General features: G+C 48.6%; 1 protein-coding gene across 2 annotated transcripts in view; it reads left to right on the forward strand.

Annotated features, from left to right (window-relative positions):
- Positions 1–651: 651 nt before the first annotated feature.
- The window catches only part of vill (villin-like), a 117,937-nt gene continuing 98,952 nt past the window's right edge, over positions 652–19,636 (forward strand). Inside the window, exon 1 of one of the 2 annotated variants that reach the window (XM_059971709.1) lies at positions 652–896. The gene's annotated coding sequence lies outside the window, so the exon portion shown is untranslated. Of the gene's footprint in view, positions 998–19,636 lie in introns of both variants that reach the window. The other variant, XM_059971707.1, reaches the window with a different exon arrangement.

The following is a 19,636-nucleotide window of genomic DNA, read 5'->3' on the forward strand; positions in this document are numbered from 1 at the left end:
GAGAAACTGAGGGCTATGCAGGGGGGAAGAGTTGGACTGATCTTGGAGTAGGTTAAAAGGTCAGCACAGCAGTGTGGGCCGAAGGGCGTCTATGGATTATTGACAAATGTACCGAGATACAGTGAAAGGATTGTCCTGCAGACCGTTCATCAGATCAGATCATTACTCAATGCACTGAGGTAGAACAAGGTAAAACAATAACAGAGTGCAGAATAGAGTGTCACAGCCACAGAGAGAGTGCGTGGCGAGTGTGCGGTGGAGGGAGTTTGAGGGAGATGCCGGAGGAACTCGGTGTTTTGTGTTGAGACCCCCCCGCTGGTATTGGATGGCAGAGCGTGTTTGGTGGGGATGAGAGAGCCGGGGGCAGTTTGAGGGGAAGGTGAGGGGTGCGGTGGGTGGGAGGGTGGATGGCGTTGTTCTCAGAGTTATAATCAGAGTCAGGTTTCATATCGCTGGCAGATTGTGACATTTGCTGTACTGTGGCAGCAGGACGTGGCAATTCATAATAATAAAAATCTGTAGTTTACGGTCGGAACACATAGATTGAATAAGTAGCGCACAAAGAGGGCAAGAAACAAGAAAAAGTTTCTTGAGGCAATATTTATGGGTTCATTGTCTATTCAGAAATTTGGTGGTAGAGGGGATGAAGTTGATCCTGAATCGTTTGTTGAGTGTGTGTCTTCAGGCTCCTACACCTCCTCCTCTATGGTAGCAAGGAGAAGAGGGCCAATCCTGGGTGATGGGTTCTGCCTTTTTGAGGCATTAAGCTGATTCGGGTAGGAGGAAGGAAGTTGGCACAGGAGTGAGGGCCTGAGTCATCAGTCTGTGACAGAGCAGGTTTGGCAGGCGTGGTCACAGCCTACTGAACACGGCCAGATTCTCCCAGCGAGTCACAGGTAACACAGCGCAGGCACTGGTGGGGGTGGGGGCTGATCTGATCGCTCCATCTTTCCACAGAAGTTTCTGGAAAGGACGACCCCCTTGATTGTTTGGTCAGGTAAGGAACTAATTGTATTCAGGGAGTTTAAGCTGTTACTGAGTGTTGGAAAGAGAGAGAGAGAGGCAGTGAGGGTGAGAGAGGGAGGGACAGAGAGAGAGAGAGGGAGAAAAGCAGAGAGAGGGAAAGAGAGAAGGAAAGAAAATTAGAGTACAAAATGTGTGAAAGAAAGAGAGACAAGCAGAGAGAGAGAGAAGAGAGAGAGAGCAGAGAGTAGGGGAGAGAAAGAAATGGAGAGAGAGAGAAGGGGAAGGAGAGAAAGAAGGGGGTGAGGAAAGTAGAGAGGAGAGGGAGGGGAGGAGAGGGGAGAAGGAGGGGAGTGAGAAGGGAATAGAGTCAAGAAGGAGGGGAGGAGAGACAGATGCAGTGCAGGAAAGATGTAGGGGATGAGAGTGAATGAGGGTAGGAAACAGAGGGAGGTAGAAAAGAGAGAATGTGAAAGGAAGAGGGAGACAGGGAGGTAGAGAGAAAGAGGATAGAGGGAGATTGAGGGGAGAGAAGAAGAGGGACAGAGGGGGGATAAAGGGCAGAAGATAGGGAGGGGAGAAAATTGGAGAGAGAAAGTGAGAGATGAAGGAAAAAGAAATATGAGGTGAAAGGTGGAAGGGGTGAGTTTTGGGCAGTCGGTGTGCTGAAGGGAAGGGAGAGAGGGGAGTGGATGGAGAGATGAGGAGGAGATCTAGTGAAGAAATGTCGACCGGTTATTCCTGACCCTACCTGGGCTGCTGAGTTCGGAGGAGAGTGGAGGGAGGATGGGGTCGGACTGGGATCGAGTTCTTTCCTGTGCTGGGAGAGTTCTGGTAATCCCAGGCCGGGCCGGCACTGTGGGCGAGTGGAAGGGAGAATCACTTGGCTGGGCTCGGCCCGGGCAGGAGACCGGCCGGGTTGGCGGTGGGGAACAAGGGGTTAAGGCTAGGGGAGCACAGAGGTAGGTGAGGCAGGGTCATGGAGCACAGAAACAGATCTTCGGCCCATCTAGTCCTTCCTAGCATTAACGTGGCACCCAACTTTCTGCCTCTGCTCACCGGGCGGCCGGGCAGGTTATAAAAAGGGGTTGGAACTGAGATGGAATTGGTTTATTATTGTCACAGGGAAGAGATCGTCCTGCAGACAGATCAGATTATTGCACAGAGCACTGAGGTAGAACAAGGTAAAACAATAACAGAGTGAAGCGTTACAGTGAGAGTGCAAGGCCATGGAGATTGTGAGGTTAAGAGTCCATTGGATCGTCAGCCCAGTAGTCTGATAAGAGTGAGGTCTCAGCTGCCCCTGAGCCGGTGCTACGTGCTTCCAGGCGTTTGTACCTCCTGCCCGAAGGGAGGGGGAACAAGAGAGAATGTCTGGGCGGGTGAGGTCTGTGATTATAATGACAGCTTTCCTGAGGCAGTGAAGAGTGAGTCCAGGGAGGGGAGGCTGGGGCCTGTGAACTCTCCATATCTCTCTGCGGTGGCCTCGGGCAGAGAGGGTCCATACCAGCCGGGATGCATCAGATGGGATTCTCTTTGTGGTGCATTCTGAGCATCAGGAGGGGTTGTCCAGGGTGGGAGGGGTCTTTGATCATACTGGCTTCTTCAAAGATAATTATTGAGGGATGTCTGAAGCATGAGTTCCTCCAGAGACTCTCATCTCATGCTCTGGATATTTATCGCTTATTTAATTATTATTTCTGTATTTGTACAGTCTGCTATTCTTCTGTAGTCTGGTTGAGCACCCTATCTGGGCAGTCTTCCATTCGTTCTGTTATATTATTCTAGAGATTTATTGAGAATGCCCACAAAAAATGAATCTCAGGGTTGTATATGGTGACATATATGTACCTTGATAATAAATTTACTGTAAACTTTGAGTTCCGTGGTTGCCAGGCAATGAAGGTCTCCTGGTATCTTCCTGTGAGAGGGTGTGAGCCCACCATTCTGTCCCCTCGCCAGAGAGAAAGGGACACTGCCTTTCTCTAGCACCCACAGCGGCCTCCCATCTCTTGCGTTTACTATTCTGCATTCTGTTATTGTTATCCCCTGTGCTACCTCGATGCACTGATGTGATGAAATGATCTGTGTGGATAGTATGCAAAACAAGTTTTTGTCCTGTACGTGTGATCAAGGCACAGCAGAGGACATACTTCATGAGGCCATCTTGTCAGGACAATTCCACACTGCCATCACAGACAGCATCCTCACATCAGCCATTACTGTCTGGTTTGGTACAGCGTCCTCTTACAACGTACAAAAACTCCAGTGAAATCTCAGGCCATCGGCTGCAGTCTACCATCGCTGCGTGACTCGTCCGTGCCTGGGGCAAAGACGCGGGCAGCAGGAAAGGTCATTACGGAGACTAAGTGGACTTGTGATGTGCACCGGCTGCTCATACGACCGTCCACCACCTGCTCCCATGGGTTCACGTGACCCTAATCTGTGGTGGGGGGTCTGGTGCTGAGCAGGCGGGGTATAAAACTAATAACTTCTTTTTTGTTGCTTCTGATTTTCAGATAGATTAAAATTAGTTCTAAAGAATAAAATTCTCTTCTTCTTAATTCGGAATAATGAGCAGGGGGCTAAGCAGGTGCCACACCTTGCCCAAGCAGGCCAATGAGGGAAGGATTTCCTCTCAATTCCTTCGATAAGGACAGACATATCTCCACCCCACTACCCAACCGTTCAAGATATGCCCTTGTATATGTGTACGTAATTCTTATTGTAACTTATGGTAAATTTTTACGTACTGCCGCTGCAGAACGACATACTTTGTGATATTAAACCTGATTCAGGTTCTGGGATATGGATTATGTGCAGGCAGAAGGGTTTGGGTTGAATTTGGCCACAGGTGTGCACAGATACTGTGGGCTGAAGGGCCTCGTGCTGTGCTGTACTGCTCTGGGTTTGGTGTTCTATGTTCTGAAGTGTCAGTTGACTGCATGGACGTACTTTTAAATGGATTAAAATTGAACACAGATGGAGTTCATTGGGATGTGGATTCCTTCATGCACAAAGTACAGATACAAGACTTCAAAAGGACTGCTTTTAAAAGTATTTTTCTGAAAGTACGGGTGTGTTCTGTGTTGTACTAATGATGGGCCAATAGGCCTGTCTCCATGCTGTAACTGGAGAGTTATTTCAAAGAGCTGGACAGGTAACGATGGGCCAAAGGGCCTGGGGGCGAGCTTCAGTGTGCTGTCTGTTGGTAGCTGCTGAGAGTGTCAGCTGACTGCTGTGTAAATAAACGGGGCGAGGCTGTTTAAATGTGCACAGACCACATTCTTCAGTATCAGTGCCACAGGGACTGGAGAGGCGTAAGTGGGGCTCAGGCTGGGAGTAGGCCGGGATTTCGCCCATCCCAGAGCCTGTTGCCATGGGCGTTGCCATGGAGATCTCTGCCTGGGCTGTTTTGATGCCTCTCTGTTTTGAACTCTTGCTTTGTGAGCCAAAATCATGGCTGGTCACGTGGGATCCTGGGTTTTGATCCGATCACCCATGACTTTTCTCTCCTGGGCCTCACCCAGTCCCTATTTCTGAGCTGGGGGCTCACTTCTCCTCCCTTCAACTGTAGCCTGCCCCTCCCCACCAACACTCCCACCCTTTGTCTGGCCTGCTAACGTCTTAAATTAGAATTGGTTTATTATTGTCACGTGTCCCGAGATACAGTGAAAAAATTGTCCTGCATACTGTTCATGCAGATCAGATCATTACTCAATGCACTGAGGTAGAACAAGGTAAACCAATAACAGAATGCAGAATAAAGTGTCGCAGCTATGGAGAGAGTGCAGAGCCAGACCTGAATGAGGTAGATTGTGGGGCTGAGTCAATTTTATCGCACAAGGAAACCAGTTAATGTTGCTATAGCAGCAGGGTTGAAGCTGTCCCTGACCTGGTGGTAGGTGCTTCCAGGCCTGGTGAGACGGGAGTGGAGATGGGAGAACGTCTGGGCTGGGTGCAGTCTTTGTTGGCTGGTTTACTGAGGCAGTGAGTCCGTGGAGGGGAGGCTGGTTTCCGTGATGTGCTGAGCGGTGACCACAGCTCTCTGTGGTTTCTTGCAGTCACAGGCAGGCAGAGCAGTGATACATCTGGATGGGACCCTTCCCCTGGAGCATTGGTAAACATCGGTGAGGTCTGATGGGGACGGGCATCGTTTATGTTTTGGAGATCCGGCAGGATTTTGTGTCCTGGTGGATATTCTCAGAGTGAACCTGGTTTCATCTGGACTGGCTATGAGACCCTCAGTGCATTGAGGGCTCCTGGGAGGACCTATGCACGCTTCCAGGCAACTGGGCTGTGTCTGGAGAGGTCAAAGATGTGTGGGGAACTGTAGGGCACCAAGGAATGGGACTGAAGAGAGCCTGGCCCACCCATCTCACTCACCCGGTGTGACAACCCTCTGGCCCCAGGAGTGAGGGGGTGAATGTGGGGGTGCGGGCAGACCAGTGGGAACCAAAGGGGGTTGGATGAAAGGAAAGTGGCAGCCACACCTCCTGCCCCACAAACAACAATGAAGGAGGCTAAGGTTTGTAAAATGGTAAGAGTATAGGTTAGGTGGACAGCCTCAGTCTTTTACCCAGGGTAGGGGAGTCTAGACCGCGTTTAAGGTGAGAAGGGAAAGATTCTAGTGGGACCTGAAGGACAACCTTTTCACACAGAGGGTGGTGGGACTATGGAACGAGCTACCAGAGGATGTGGTAGATAGAGGTGTGTAGAGTATAAAAGGCAGTTATGGGTTCGTGGAAAGGAAGTGTTTAGAGCAGGGGTTCCCAACCATTTTTATGTCATGGACCAATACTAGTTAAGCAAGGAACCCTGGGTCGGGGACCCCTCTAAACTTCAGAGGAAATGGTGGCAAATGGGACTAGCTTTGATGGAGTCAGCATGAACCAGATGGGCCAAACGGACTCTTCCCTGCTGTATGAGTCTATCACTCTGAAATCCGAAAGAAATGAGTTGTAGTGGTCCTGCCTCTGGCACAGAGGTTGAAACCTCAACTAGAAAGGGGAGGAGGGAAGAGAAGAGAGCGATAGTTTTAGGGGACTCTATAGCTAGGGGGGCAGATAGGAGATTTTGTGGGGCAGATCGGGAGTCTCGGATGGTATGTTGCCTCCCTGGTGCCAGGGTCCGGGACATCTCAGATTGGGTGCAGGCTATTCTTGAGAGTGAGGGCATGAACCCAGATGTAGTGGTGGTCCATGTAGGGACCAATGATGTAGGTAAGGTGAGTGAGGGGGTCCTGCTTAGAGAGTTCAGGGAGTTAGGAGTGAAGCTGAAAGGCAGGACCTCCAGGGTGACAATCTCGGGATTGCTACCTGTGCCACGTGCGAGTGAGGCGAAGAATAGAATGATTATGCACATTAATACGAGGCTGAGAGCATGGTGCAGGAAGGAAGGGTTCAGGTTTTTGGATAATTGGTCTTTGTTCCAGGGACATTGGGATCTGTTTCGAAGGGATGGTCTACATCTGAACCGGAGGGGTACTAACATTCTTGCAGGAGTATTTGCCAGTGCTGCTCGGGGGGGTTTAAACTAGATGTGCAGGGGGCAGGGATCCAGATCCAGAGGGTTGGTCAGAAGGTGCATGGGGTTAAATGTGTACAAGGTTTGGGTGATCTTGAGAAGGTCAACAAAATTCAGGGTGCAATTTGCCCGATGGAAGTTCAAGGAGCTGGGTTAGGTACAGTAGACAGTGTTTTAAGCAAAGAGAGGAGGAATGGGCTAAGAATTCTATACTTGAATGCGCGTAGTGTCAGAAATAAGACAGATGAGCTTGAAGCTCAGATGAAAATGGGGAACTACGATATTGTTGGGATAACGGAGACATGGCTGCAAGGGGATCATGCCTGGGAATTGAGTGTACCAGGGTATACGTGCTATCGTAGAGACAGAAATATGGGAAGAGGGGGTGGGGTGGCCCTGTTGGTGAGGAATGAGATTCAGTCCTTAGCAAGAGGTGACTTGGGAACAGGGGAAATAGAATCTGTGTGGATTGAGCTGAGGAACAGTAAGGGTAAAAAGACCCTAATGGGTGTTGTGTACAGGCCCCCAAACAGTAGTGTGGATATTGGGTACAAGTTGATTAGGGAGTTAACATTGGCATGTGCTAAAGATAATGCAGTCGTTATGGGAGATTTCAACATGCAGGTGAACTGAGAGAATCAGGTAGGTGCTGGACCCCAGGATAGGGAGTTTGTGGAGTGTCTAAGGGATGTATTTTTGGAACAGCTTGTGCTTGAGCCAACCAGGAACGAGGCTATTTTGGACTTGGTGATGTGTAATGAACAGGAATTGATAAGTGATCTTGAAGTAAAGGAGCCATTAGGAAGTAGTGATCATAACATGATAAGTTTTTATCTACAATTTGAGAGGGATAGGGGCAGATCAGAGGTGTCAGTGTTGCAATTAAATAAAGGAGACTACGGAGCCATGAGGGAAGAGCTGGCCAAAGTTAAATGGGCGGATGCCCTGGCAGGAAAGACAGTGGATCAGCAGTGGCAGATATTCTTGGGGATAATACAGAAGATGCAAAAGCAGTTCATTCCAATGAGAAGGAAGGATTCAAAGAGGGGAAAGGAGCCACAGTGGTTGACAAAGGAAGTCAGAGATTGTATAGCATGACAGGGCTAAGATGAGTGGGAATACAGATGATTGGGAAAGTTTTAAGGAACAGCAGATCTTAACTAAAAAAGCAATATGGAGAGAGAAAATCAGGTATGAGCTCAGTCTAGCCAGGAATATAAAAGGGGATAGCAAAAGCTTTTTTAGCTATGTGAAGAGAAAGAAGATAGTTAAGAACAATGTTGGCCCCTTGAAGAATGAATTGGGAGAAATTGTTATGGGAAACAGGGAAATGGCAACAGAATTTAATGCATACTTTAGATCTGTCTTCACCAGGGAGGACACAAGCAATCTCCCAGATGTATGGATGGGCCAGGGTCATAAGATATCAGAGGAATTGAGACAGATTGACATTAGGAAAGAAACTGTGATGAGTAGACTGGTAGGACTGAAGGCTAATAAATCCCCGGGTCCAGATGGTCTGCATCCAAGGGTTCTAAAAGAGGAGGCTCAGGAAATTGCGGATGCATTGGTAATCATTTTCCAATGTTCCTTAGATTCAGGATCAGTTACTGAAGATTGGAGAGTGGCTAATGTTGTCCCACTTTTCAAGAAGGGAGGGAAGGAGAAAACGGAGAACTATCGCCCTGTTAGCCTAACGTCAGTCGTGGGGAAGATGCTTGAGTCCATTATTAAGGACGAAATAGTGGCACATCTAGATGGCAGAAATAGGATTAGGCCGAGCCAGCATGGATTTACCAAGGGCAAATCATGCTTGACTAATCTTTTGGAGTTTTTTGAGGGTGTAACAAGGATGTTAGATGAGGGTAAGCCAGTAGATGTTGTGTACCTAGATTTTCAGAAGGCATTCGATAAGGTGCCACATAGGAGATTGGTGAGTAAAATCAGAGCTCATGGCATTGGGGGCAGGGTTTCAACATGGATAGAAAACTGGTTGGCAGATAGAAAGCAAAGGGTAGCAGTGAATGGGTGTTTCTCGGACTGGCTGGAGGTGACTAGTGGGGTACCACAGGGCTCTGTATTGGGACCACAGCTCTTTACGATTTATGTCAATGATTTAGATGAGGGCATTGAAAACTATATCAGCAAGTTTGCTGACGATACTAAACTGGGTGGCAGTGTGACGTGCGAAGAGGACGTTAGGAGAATACAGGGAGACTTGGATAGGCTGAGTGAGTGGGCAGATACTTGGCAGATGTCATTCAATGTGAATAAATGTGAAGTTATCCACTTTGGAAGCTGGAACAAGAGGGCAGAGTATTGTCTGAACGGTGTAGAGTTAGGTAAGGGAGAAATGCAAAGAGACCTAGGAGTCCTAGTTCACCAGTCAATGAAGGTGAATGAGCAAGTGCACCAGGCAGTGAAGAGGGCAAATGGAATGTTAGCCTTTGTTACAAGGGGAATTGAATACAAGAGCAAGGATGTTCTTTTGCATTTGTACAGGGCCCTGGTGAGACCACACCTGGAATATTGTGTACAGTTTTGGTCTCCAGGTTTAAGGAAGGACATTCTGGCAATTGAGGAAGTGCAGCGTAGATTCACTAGGTTGATTCCTGGGATGGCAGGGCTGTCTTACGCAGAGAGATTGGAGAGATTGGGCTTGTACACGCTGGAATTGAGGAGATTGAGAGGGGATCTGATTGAAACGTTTAAGATAATTAAAGGATTTGATAGGATTGAGGCAGGAAATATGTTCCAGATGTTGGGAGAGTCCAGTACCAGAGGGCATGGATTGAGAATAAGAGGTCAGTTATTTAAAACAGAGTTGAGGAAGAGCTTCTTCTCCCAGAGAGTTGTGGAGGTGTGGAATGCACTGCCTCGGAAGACGGTGGAGGCCAATGCTCTGGATGCTTTCAAGAAGGAGCTGGATAGATATCTTTTGGATAGGGGAATCAAGGGATATGGGGACAAGGCAGGGACTGGGTATTGATAGTGAATGATCAGCCATGATCTCAGAATGGCGGTGCAGACTCGAGGGGCCGAATGGTCTACTTCTGCACCTATTGTCTATTGTCTATAAAAGAAATATTGTTGGAGGTCGTCAGTTCTGACCAGCACACATTCAGCGATTAAAAACAGGGCGATGTGGTAGGGGAATGGTTAGTGTAGCGCGGTCACAGTGCCAGTCCCTGCTGCTGTCCGTAAGGAACTTATATGCACAGATTCCCTCCGGGTGCCCCGGTTACCCCCACATCCCAAAGTACCGGTGAAAGTTTGTAAATCGTGGGCATGCAACGCTGGGGCCCGGAACATGTTAACACTGGCGGGCTGCCCCCACTGTACGTTTCGATGTAAGTGTGACAAATAGCGCTGATCTTTAATTGAGCTGAAAATGGAATTGCTGGCCTTTATCGCAGAGGACACTGAGTACGGGGCATTAACGAGCTCGTACCTGGGGTGAAGGGTATTGGCACTGATTCTCTTAGTTCAGGAGGAATTCATGTGTTCGAGTCCATGCTCCGACGGCTGGATGTCACAGTGTTTGGAAGCCACTTGGACGGTTGAACGGTTAGGAAGGGCTTCAGAGGGATATTCAGATTTATTTACATTAAAACGCGCATCCTTTACATCAACAATCCATTCACCAGAGGATGTGCTGGCCGCAGCCCGCAACTCATGGAGCCGTAGAGCACTACAGCACAAAATAGGCGCTTCGGCCCATCCAGTCTGTGCTGAACCATTTAAACTGCCTAGTCCCATCGACCTGCACCGGGACCATAGCCCTCCATACCCCTCCTATCCATGTACCTATCCACAATTTCTCTTCAATGTTGAAATGGAATCTGGATCCACCACTTGCATTGGCAACTTGTTCCACACTCCCTCTGAGTGAAGAAGTTTCCCCTCAAGTTGCCCTTAAACTCTTCACCTTTCACCCTTAACCCATGACCCCTGGTTGTAGTCCCACCCAACCCCTCAGTGGAAAAAGCCTGCTTACATTTACCCTGTCTATCGGCCTCACCACATGTTCCGGTGCCAATGTTCCATGCCCACCACGCTCAGCAGAACCACACAGAACACAACTAGCAACACAATGAGAGCAAAACGGGTTCCTTTCCTCCCTTCCTCCCTCCCACCAAGAGGCAAGGACAGTCCTCCAATCCCAGCCCAGGCTTCTGGGTCTGCAGTTGTCAGTCTCCAGGCCTCAGCCATTGGCCTTAGACTTTCAGACTTCTGATCAACCTTTGACCTTTGGTGTTGACCCCTGGACTAGCTCCCTGAACTCCAGGCTCCAACTCCGGATGCTCCAAACCTAGGCAAATGGGTCCAGCTTCTGAGAGTGGTAGAGCTGGTTTGGTGTGGACGAGTCGGGCCGAAGAACTTGTTTAACTCGTCACCCAGGTTCTTGCTGGGATGGGGTTACTGAGTGGGGAAAGCTTAGGCCGATACTCGCTGCGAGAGGCAGTCTTAGTGAAAGAATGCTTTGTAGTTTTTGCTTGTGTTCTTCCTCTGAGCACCGTGACGATGTCACGTTGGCACCAGGTGACACTTGCAAGCTGCCTCCAGCACATCGTTAGGCTCGTGCGGGTCACTAACGCACAAGAATCAGAATCCAGTTTCATGTCAGTGAAATCTGTTAACTGTGCAGCAGCACTACAATGATAAATACAGATAAAAATTCCAGTATCTATATATATGTACATCTAGAGAGACCATGGATTGGCACCTTGGAAGGTTTCCAGAGCGCAGACCTGGGCAGGGTTGTATGGGAGACCAGCAGTTGCCCAAGCTGCAAGTCTCCCCTCTCCATGCCACCGATGTTGTCCAAGGGAAGGGCATTAGGACCCATACAGCTTGGCACCGGTGTCGTCGCAGAGCAATGTGTGGTTAAGTGCCTTGCTCAAGGACACAATAGTTAAAATACACAGTGCAAAATAACAGAAATAAAGTAGTGAGGTGGTGCTCATGGGTTCATTGTCCATTCAGAAAACAGACGGCAGAGGGGAAGAAGCTGTTCCTGAATCACTGAGTGAGGCTCCTGTACCTCCTCCCTGATGGTAGGAATGAGAAAAGGGCTCGTCCTGGGTGATGGGGGTCCTTAACGATGGACACTGCCTTTCTGAGGCTCCGCTCCTTGAAGATGTCCTGGGTTCTACAGAGGCACATTTCACTGTCGGTTTCGATGTACACTGGGTACATCGATCTGAATCTGCAGCTGAAAGGTAGGGTTCTGTGGGGAAATCAGGGAGGGGATGGTGAAGGAATATTTCTACGAGTGGGGAGCAGGACAAGGGGGAACAGCTTCAGAATAAGGAATTGCCACTTCAGACAGACATGACGAGGAATTTCTCCTCTCAGAAGGTGGTGAATCTTTGTAATTCTCCCTGCAGGAGGTTCGAGATTCAAGAGTGTTTCATGTCATTTCCAGTACTCAAATGTAAAGGAGAATGAAATAATTGTTACTCTGGATCTGATAAAGCACAAACAAACACAGTAAGATAAAGAACATAATAATAAAAAGCAATAAATATAAATAAATGATAGCTTATATAGAGTTTGATTGTATGGCCATAAAGTGACACTAGGCACAGGAATGTGTGTACATAAGGTGACTGACAGGAAATGATGAAGTAGTGGTGATAGGGGGTGTGTGGTGGTGGTTGAGTTAGTGGGTGGAGGTGTTGATCAGCCTCACTGCTGGGGGAAAGTAACTGTTTTTGAGTCTGGTGGTCCTGGTGTGGATGCTATGTAGCCTCCTGCCTGGTGGGAGTGGGGCAAACGGTCCACGAGCAGGGTGGGTGGGACCCTTCATGATGTTACTGGCCCTTTTCTGATACCTTTCTGTATATGTGTCCTCGATGGCGGGCAGGCTGTGCCGGTGATGCATTGGGCAGTTTTGACTACCTGTCTGCCAAGGTGCAGTTTCTGTGCCGCGCAGTGAGGCAGTTTGCTAGGACGCTGTCCACTGCACATCTGTAGAATGGTGTGAGTTCCAGATCTCTTCAGCTTCCTCAGAGAGTGGAGACCGATCTGCAGGGACAGATTCCCTGAACATGTCCATGGTGAATAATGACAGCCACTTAAAAGATATCCGTGGACATGGGGAGATAAGATTAAGATAAGTTTGGCTTTAGATAAGATAAAAAATAGATTAGTTTTATTTGCCCACGTACATCAAAGCATTGAAACCTGCAGTGATGTGCACCTTCTGCATTGTTGTTTGCAATGTACTGGGGGCAGCCCACAAATGTTGCTCCAACACAACATGGCCACAACTCACCAGCACTAACCTGTATGGCTTTGGACCGCGGGAGGAAACCCACGTGGTCACGGAGAGATCGTACAGACTCCTCACAGACAGCGGCGGAAATTGAACCCCAAGCGCTGTAATCGAGCAATCGACCTGGCCTCCATGTGTTACTCTATGACTAAGTGCTGTTGAAGCCAACGTATTAGGTATTAGGTATTAAAGGAATGGGAACATTGTCAGTCAGGGGGATAGGTTAAAGTGTCTGTTTCAATGCAGGAGGTGGACATGGAGAGGTGTTCCCTATAGGGAAAGAGTCTAGGACCGGAGGGCACAGCCTCCGATTAGAAGACATCCCTTTAGAACAGAACGGAGCAGCAATTTCTTTAGCCATGAATTGTGAATCTGTGGAATTCATTGCCACAGGCGGCTGTGGAGGCCAAAACACTGGGTGTATTTAAAGTGGAGGTTGATAGGTTCTTGATTAGTCAGGATGTCAAAGGTTATGGGGAGAAGGCAGGAGAATGGGGTTGAGAGGGGCAATAAACCAGCCATGATGGAATGGCAGAACAGAATCTATGGGCCAAAAGGCCTAATTCTGCACCTGTTCCTTACAGTGTCAGGAACGTGTGGGGATGGTGCAGGGGAATGGTACTGATGTCAAAGTTAAGGCATGATCTTTTAGTTATTTAGAATCGAGTGTGGAGCAGGTACTGCTGGCCCAACAACACAACCCACCTATTTAATAACCTAATCACAGGACAATTTACAATGACCAATTAGCCTCCTAACTGGTACCTCTCTGGACTGTGGGAGGAAACCGGAGCACCCCGAGGAAACCCATGCAGGAATGGGAAGGACGTACACAGAACACTGGAAATGCACTCTGAACTCTGACACCCTGGGATGCAACTCTGGCACAAAACCACCAACCCTCAAAATGAATGGGGGGGGTTAGGAAGGGTGGGCTTGTTGAGGGTGGGGTGGCTTATTCCTGTTTCTGTTTCTTATGTCGAGTGATATAATGTTTTCACCAGCTCCTTTCTGATCCTTTGTCCAATTAACTTAATCCTGGTGTCCGCCCATCTCTGTGCCGGGAGGGAGCTGTCCCCTGCTCACTCTCTGCAGAAATTGCCCCAAGCCTGGTGTTGGATTAATCAGGCATATGTTGGCAGGTTCTGCTTCCGTAGATAATTCCCTCAGCTTTGCCGGGGAGCCTGCTGCTTCCTGTTCGACCAGATTCTTATCCCTGCGGATCGAGACGGCACTCAGCTTGTATATTTATTCAGAGACACAGCTTGCTAACAGATCCTTCTGGAGCAACGAGCCTGTGACGCCCTATCACACCCATCGACCATTTAACATACTAACCGGTACGTCTTTGGACTGTGCGAGGAAACCGGAGCACCCGGAGGAAACCCACATACTCACGGGAAGAACGTAGAGACAGCGAGGGGAATTGCTGGGACTGTAACATAGTACGATGCTAACCTCGATGCTAGCATGCACCCCGGCAGATTGTAATATGTCCTATCCGGATGCATCGTGGCCTGGCATGGTAACTGTAGACTCAAGGCTGCAAGAAATCGAAGAGTTGTAAACACAACCAAGATCGTCACAGAAACCAGCCTCCCCTCTGTCGACACATCCCAATGTGTCAGCATGATTAAGCTAGCCCGGACACCCTCTCTTCTCCTTTCTCCCGTTGGGCTCGTTCATTCATTCGTGCCATGTTGCATGAAGTGGGTGATCGTGGTCTTTCCATGTCCGTGATTGCTCTGGGCAAATTTGTCTACAGGAGTGGTTTTGCCATTGCTGCCTCCTGAGCAGTGTCTTTACAAGATGGGTGACCCCCAGCCAATATCAATACTGTTCAGAGATTGTCTGCCTGGCGTCAGTGGTCACATGACCAGGATTTGTGATCTGCACCGGCTGCTCGTACGACCGTCCACCACCCGTTCCCATGGCTTCATGTGACCCTGATCGGGAGGGGCTAAGCAGGTGCCACACCCGAGGGTGACCTGCAGGCTAGCGGAGGGAAGGAGATCCTTACACCTCCTTCGGTAGAGATGTACCCCACCCGGCCACCCAACAGGAAGATGATGCAAAAACACAAGAGATTCTGCAGGTGCTGGAAATCCAGAGCGAGACACACACAGAATGCTGGAGGAACTCAGCAGGTCAGGCAGCACCTACACAGGGGAATATCCAGTCAATGTTTGGGGCTGAATCTTCAGGACTGGAAAAGGAGGGGGTGGGAGCCAGAAGAAGAAGGTAGGTGTGAGGGTGAGAGATACAAGCAAGTAGGTGAGAGGTGAGGTGAGGTAACGGGGAAAGTCGGTGGGTGAAGTAAGAAGCTGGGAGGTGATAGGTGGAAGAGGTAGAGGGCTGAAGAAGAAGAAGGAATCTGATTGGAGAGGAGAGCGGACCATGGGAGAAAGGGGAGGAGAAGGAGAACCAGAGGGAGGTGGGGTGAATGGAAGAGGTGACAGGGTAACCAGAATGGCGAATGGGAAAAGAAAGGAGGGGGGTGAGAAATTAATGGAAGTTAGAGGAACCGATGTTCGTGCTATCAGGTTGGAGGCTACCCATGTGCAATATGAAATTTGGCCTCATAATATAAGAAAATAAACAAGTTTGAATGCATTTACCACCAGGATTAACGACAGCTCCTACCCTGCTGTTATAAGACTATTGAATGGACCTCTTAGTCACTAAAATATGAACTTTGATCTCTGAACTTACCTCATCACGACCCTTGCAGCTTTTTGTTGACCTGCACCATACTTCCTCTGTAACAGTAGCCTGGTAGACAATTCCCTTGTTCACCTGACAAGTCTTCCGTAACCAGGGGCAACCTGGGATTTAGAAGGGGCCGGGCTCATCGGAGCTGGGGATTATTGGTTAAACTGGCCTCTGAACTTTGAACAGGCTCTCCTCAATGCTCCTGACGGTCTGGTTCTCCGCTTGTGGGTTAGGGCGAACCGGTGGTTGTGCGGTGGGAGGGAAGGAGATTCGAATGGGATCTGTTTCATGTCGTGGTGGAGGAGGGAGGGTAGGGGAGGCATCGTGGGGAAGTTGTACAAAACAGAAACAGGCCCTTCAGCCCACCAAGTTGCTGCTATACATTGATCCTATCCCACCAAACTCATCTGCCTACACTTGTGTGCAGTTCTGGTCAGGAAGTGTGTTCCTAAATTAGTGAGGGTGGGGGAAAGTTTCAGTGTGAGACCAGAAGACATAAGAGCAGAATTAGGCCATTTGGCCCATCGAGTCTGCTCCACCATTTCATTATGGCTGATTTACTATCCCTCTCAACCCCATTTTCTTGCCTTCTCACTGTGACCTTTGACAACCTGACTAATCAATAACCTATCACCCTCTGCTTTAAATATATCCAATGACTTGACCTCAGCTGTCTATGGCAATGAATTCCATCACCACCTGGATAAAGAAATTCAGTTCTAAAGAGAGGATGTTACTGAGATGGGTGGATGGTGGAGACACTGTACAGGCTGGGACTGCTTTCCCTCAAGAGCGAGGGGGCACAGATTCAAAGTTTGTTATCAAAGTACATATGTGCAATTTGGTAGTAGAAATAAATGTGCAGACTATTTTCTAAATGGGGAGAAAATCCAGAAATCTGAGATGCAAAGGGACTTGGGAGTCCTTGTGCAGAACACCCTGATGGTTAATTTAAAGGTTGAGTCAGTGGTGAGGAGGGCAAATGCAATGTTAGCATTCATTTCAAGAGGTCTAGAATACAAGAGCAGGGATGTAATGCTGAGGCTTTATAAGGCACTGGTGAGGCCTCACCCTGAGTATTGTGAACAGTTTTGGGCCCCTCATCTTAGAAAAGATGTGTTGGCATTGGAGAGAGTCCAGAGGAGGTTCACTAGGATGATTCCAGGAATGATAGGGTTATCATACGAGGAACGTTTGATGGCTCTGGGTCTGTACTCACTGGAATTCAGAGAATGAGGGGGGATCTCATTGAAACCTTTAGAATGTTGAAAGGCCTAGACAGAGTAGATGTGGAAAGGATGTTTCCCATGGTGGGGGAGTCTAGGACAAGAGGGCACAGCCTCAGGATAGAGGGACATCTATTTAAAACTGAGATGTGGAGAAATTTCTTTAGCCAGTGGGTGGTGAATTTGTGGAGTTTGTTATCACAGGCATTTGTGGAGGCAGAGAGTGATAGGATCTTGATTGGACACGGCATCACAGGTTATGGGCAGATGGCCAGGAACTGGGGTTGAGGAGGAGAAAAAGAAAGGATCAGCCATGATGGAATGGTGGAGTGGACTCGATGGGCCAGATGGACTAATTTTGCTCCAACATCTTTAGATCTTATGCCCTTACGTCACAATATACAACCCTGAGATGCGTTTTCTTGTGGGCATTCACAGTAAATACAAATTAACACAATAGAACTAATGAAAAATTACACACAGGATAGATAAACTATCAATGTGTAAAAGACAACAAACTGTGCAAGTACAAAATAGGATAAAGAAAAATAATAAAAATAAATAAGCAATAAATATTGAGAACATGAGATGACGAATCCTTGAAATTTGAGTCCATAGGTTGTGGGAACAGTTCGGTGCTGGGCAAGTGAAGTTCAAGAGCCTGATGGTTGAGGGATAATAACTGGTCTTGAACCTGGTGGTGTGGGTCCCGAGACTCCTGTACTTCCTTCCCGATGGTTGAGGGGTAGTAACTGTTCCTGAACCTGGTGGTGTGGGTCCCGAGGCTCCTGTACCTCCTTCCCGATGGTTGAGGGGTAATAACTGTTCCTGAACCTGGTGGTGTGGGTCCTGAGGCTCCTGTACCTCCTTCCCGATGGTTGAGGGGTAATAACTGTTCCTGAACCTGGTGGTGTGGGTCCCGAGGCTCCTGTACCTCCTTCCTGATGGTTGAGGGGTAATAACTGTTCCTGAACCTGGTGGTGTGGGTCCTGAGGCTCCTGTACCTCCTTCCTGATGACAGCATGACCTGCGTGGTGGGTGGTTTATCATGCGAGGGGAAGAGTTTAGAAGGGGCCCAAGGGGCAACTTCTTCACCCAGTCAGTGGTGGGTGTATGGGAGGAGCTGCTGGAGGAGGAGCCACAATTATAAAGTATTGAAGAGACACTTGGACAGCTATCAGGATCAGAATTATTGTCACTGACATGGCGACAAACCTGTGGTTTTTGCAGCAGCAGCACAGTGCAGGACACAGAGTCATGGAGCACAGAAGCAGGCCCTTCGGCCCATCTAGTCCATGCCGAACTACAAGTCTGTCTGGTGCCTTTGACCTGCACCAGGACCATAGCTCTCTAGACCCCTGCCATCCATGTAGCTATCTAAATCTCTCTTAAACGTTGAAATCAAAATCGCATCCACCACTTGTGCTGGCAGCTTGTTCCACGCTCTCACCACCCTCGAATGAAGAAGTTCTCCCTCCCTCATGCTCACCCCCCCCCCCCCCCAGGGTGGGTGTGGAATTTACAGTAAGTTACAGAAATAAACAAATAGTTGGAAGTGGAATGTAGTGGTGGTGTTGTTGGACCGTTCAGATATCTGACGGCAGAGGGGAAGAAGCTGTTCCTGAATTGTTCAGTGAGTGCTTCAGGCTCCTGTGCCTCCTCCCTGATGGTAGAGATCTGCCTTGAAAGTAAAGGCTTTGTTCTGCTTGGGAAAGCTGACTGCAGAAAGGGTGCTGGCTGTTCTGAATAAACAGGCCTGCTCGGTAATGACTGAGTTCACGTTTGGGCTGGGTCTTGGCGTTTTGTTCAGTCTGCACTGCAGGTGCCTGGTAGGTTCACACGGTTGTGACACACATTCCCCTAGAGGAAGGCGTGTCGCTGGGGAGTTATGTAACGCGGGGCAACAGAAGGCTTACTGTTGTACTGATAGAGAGGGCTCGATTCTTGCCAAGCCTTGTGTTCGTCTGCCCCTTTGTGCAAGCATCACCTCTCCTTGCTGCTGAGGCCTGCACTCTGCGTCACAGCAAGTTCATAAGACATTGGAGCTGAATAAGGCCATTCGGCCCAACCAATCTGTTCCACCATTCCATCATGGCTGATTTATTATCCCTCTCAACCTCATTCTCCAGCTTCCTCCCCATAATTTTTGACACCCTGAATAACCAGAAACCTTTTGACCTCTGCTTTAAATGTACCCAATGACTTGGCCTTGTCAGCCATCTGCAGCAGTGAATTCCACATATTCACTACCCTCTGGCTAAGGAAATTCCTCCTCATCTCTGTTCTAAATGGACATCCCTCTATTCTGATACTTCCCCACCAAAGGAAACAACTTCTCCCCATCCACCCCATCCAGGCCTTTCAATGTTCATTATGTTTCAATGAGATCCCCCCCCCCCCCGCAACATTCTGCTAAACTCCAGTGAGTACAGGCCCAGAACCATCAAACGCTCCTCATGTGTTAACCTTTTCATTCCTGGATTCATTCTGGTGAATCTCCTCTCTAAAGACAACACATCGTTTCTTAGTTAAGGGGCCCAAAACTGCTCATGATACTGCAAAGTACAGTCTGACCAGTGCTTATAAAGTCTTGGCATCACATCTTTGCTGTCATATTCTAATCCTCTCAAAATGAATGTTAACATTGCATTTGCCTTCATTACTCAACTTGCAAATTAACCCTTAGGGAATACTGCATGAGGTCTCCCAAATCCCTTTGCAAGTCTGATTTTTGCATTTTCTCCCCATTTAGAAAATAGTCCACACCTTCACTCCTTCTACCATACACTTCCCTACTCCACATTCCATCCGCCACTTCTTTGCCCATTCTCCTATCTGTCAGTCCTGCAGGCACACTGCTTCCTCAACACTACCTGCCCCTCCACCTGTCTTCATATCGTCCACAAAGCATCAACCAAATCTTTGACAT

Source organism: Hypanus sabinus, chromosome 6 (genome assembly GCF_030144855.1).
Source record: "Hypanus sabinus isolate sHypSab1 chromosome 6, sHypSab1.hap1, whole genome shotgun sequence".
Lineage (NCBI taxonomy): Eukaryota > Metazoa > Chordata > Chondrichthyes > Myliobatiformes > Dasyatidae > Hypanus > Hypanus sabinus.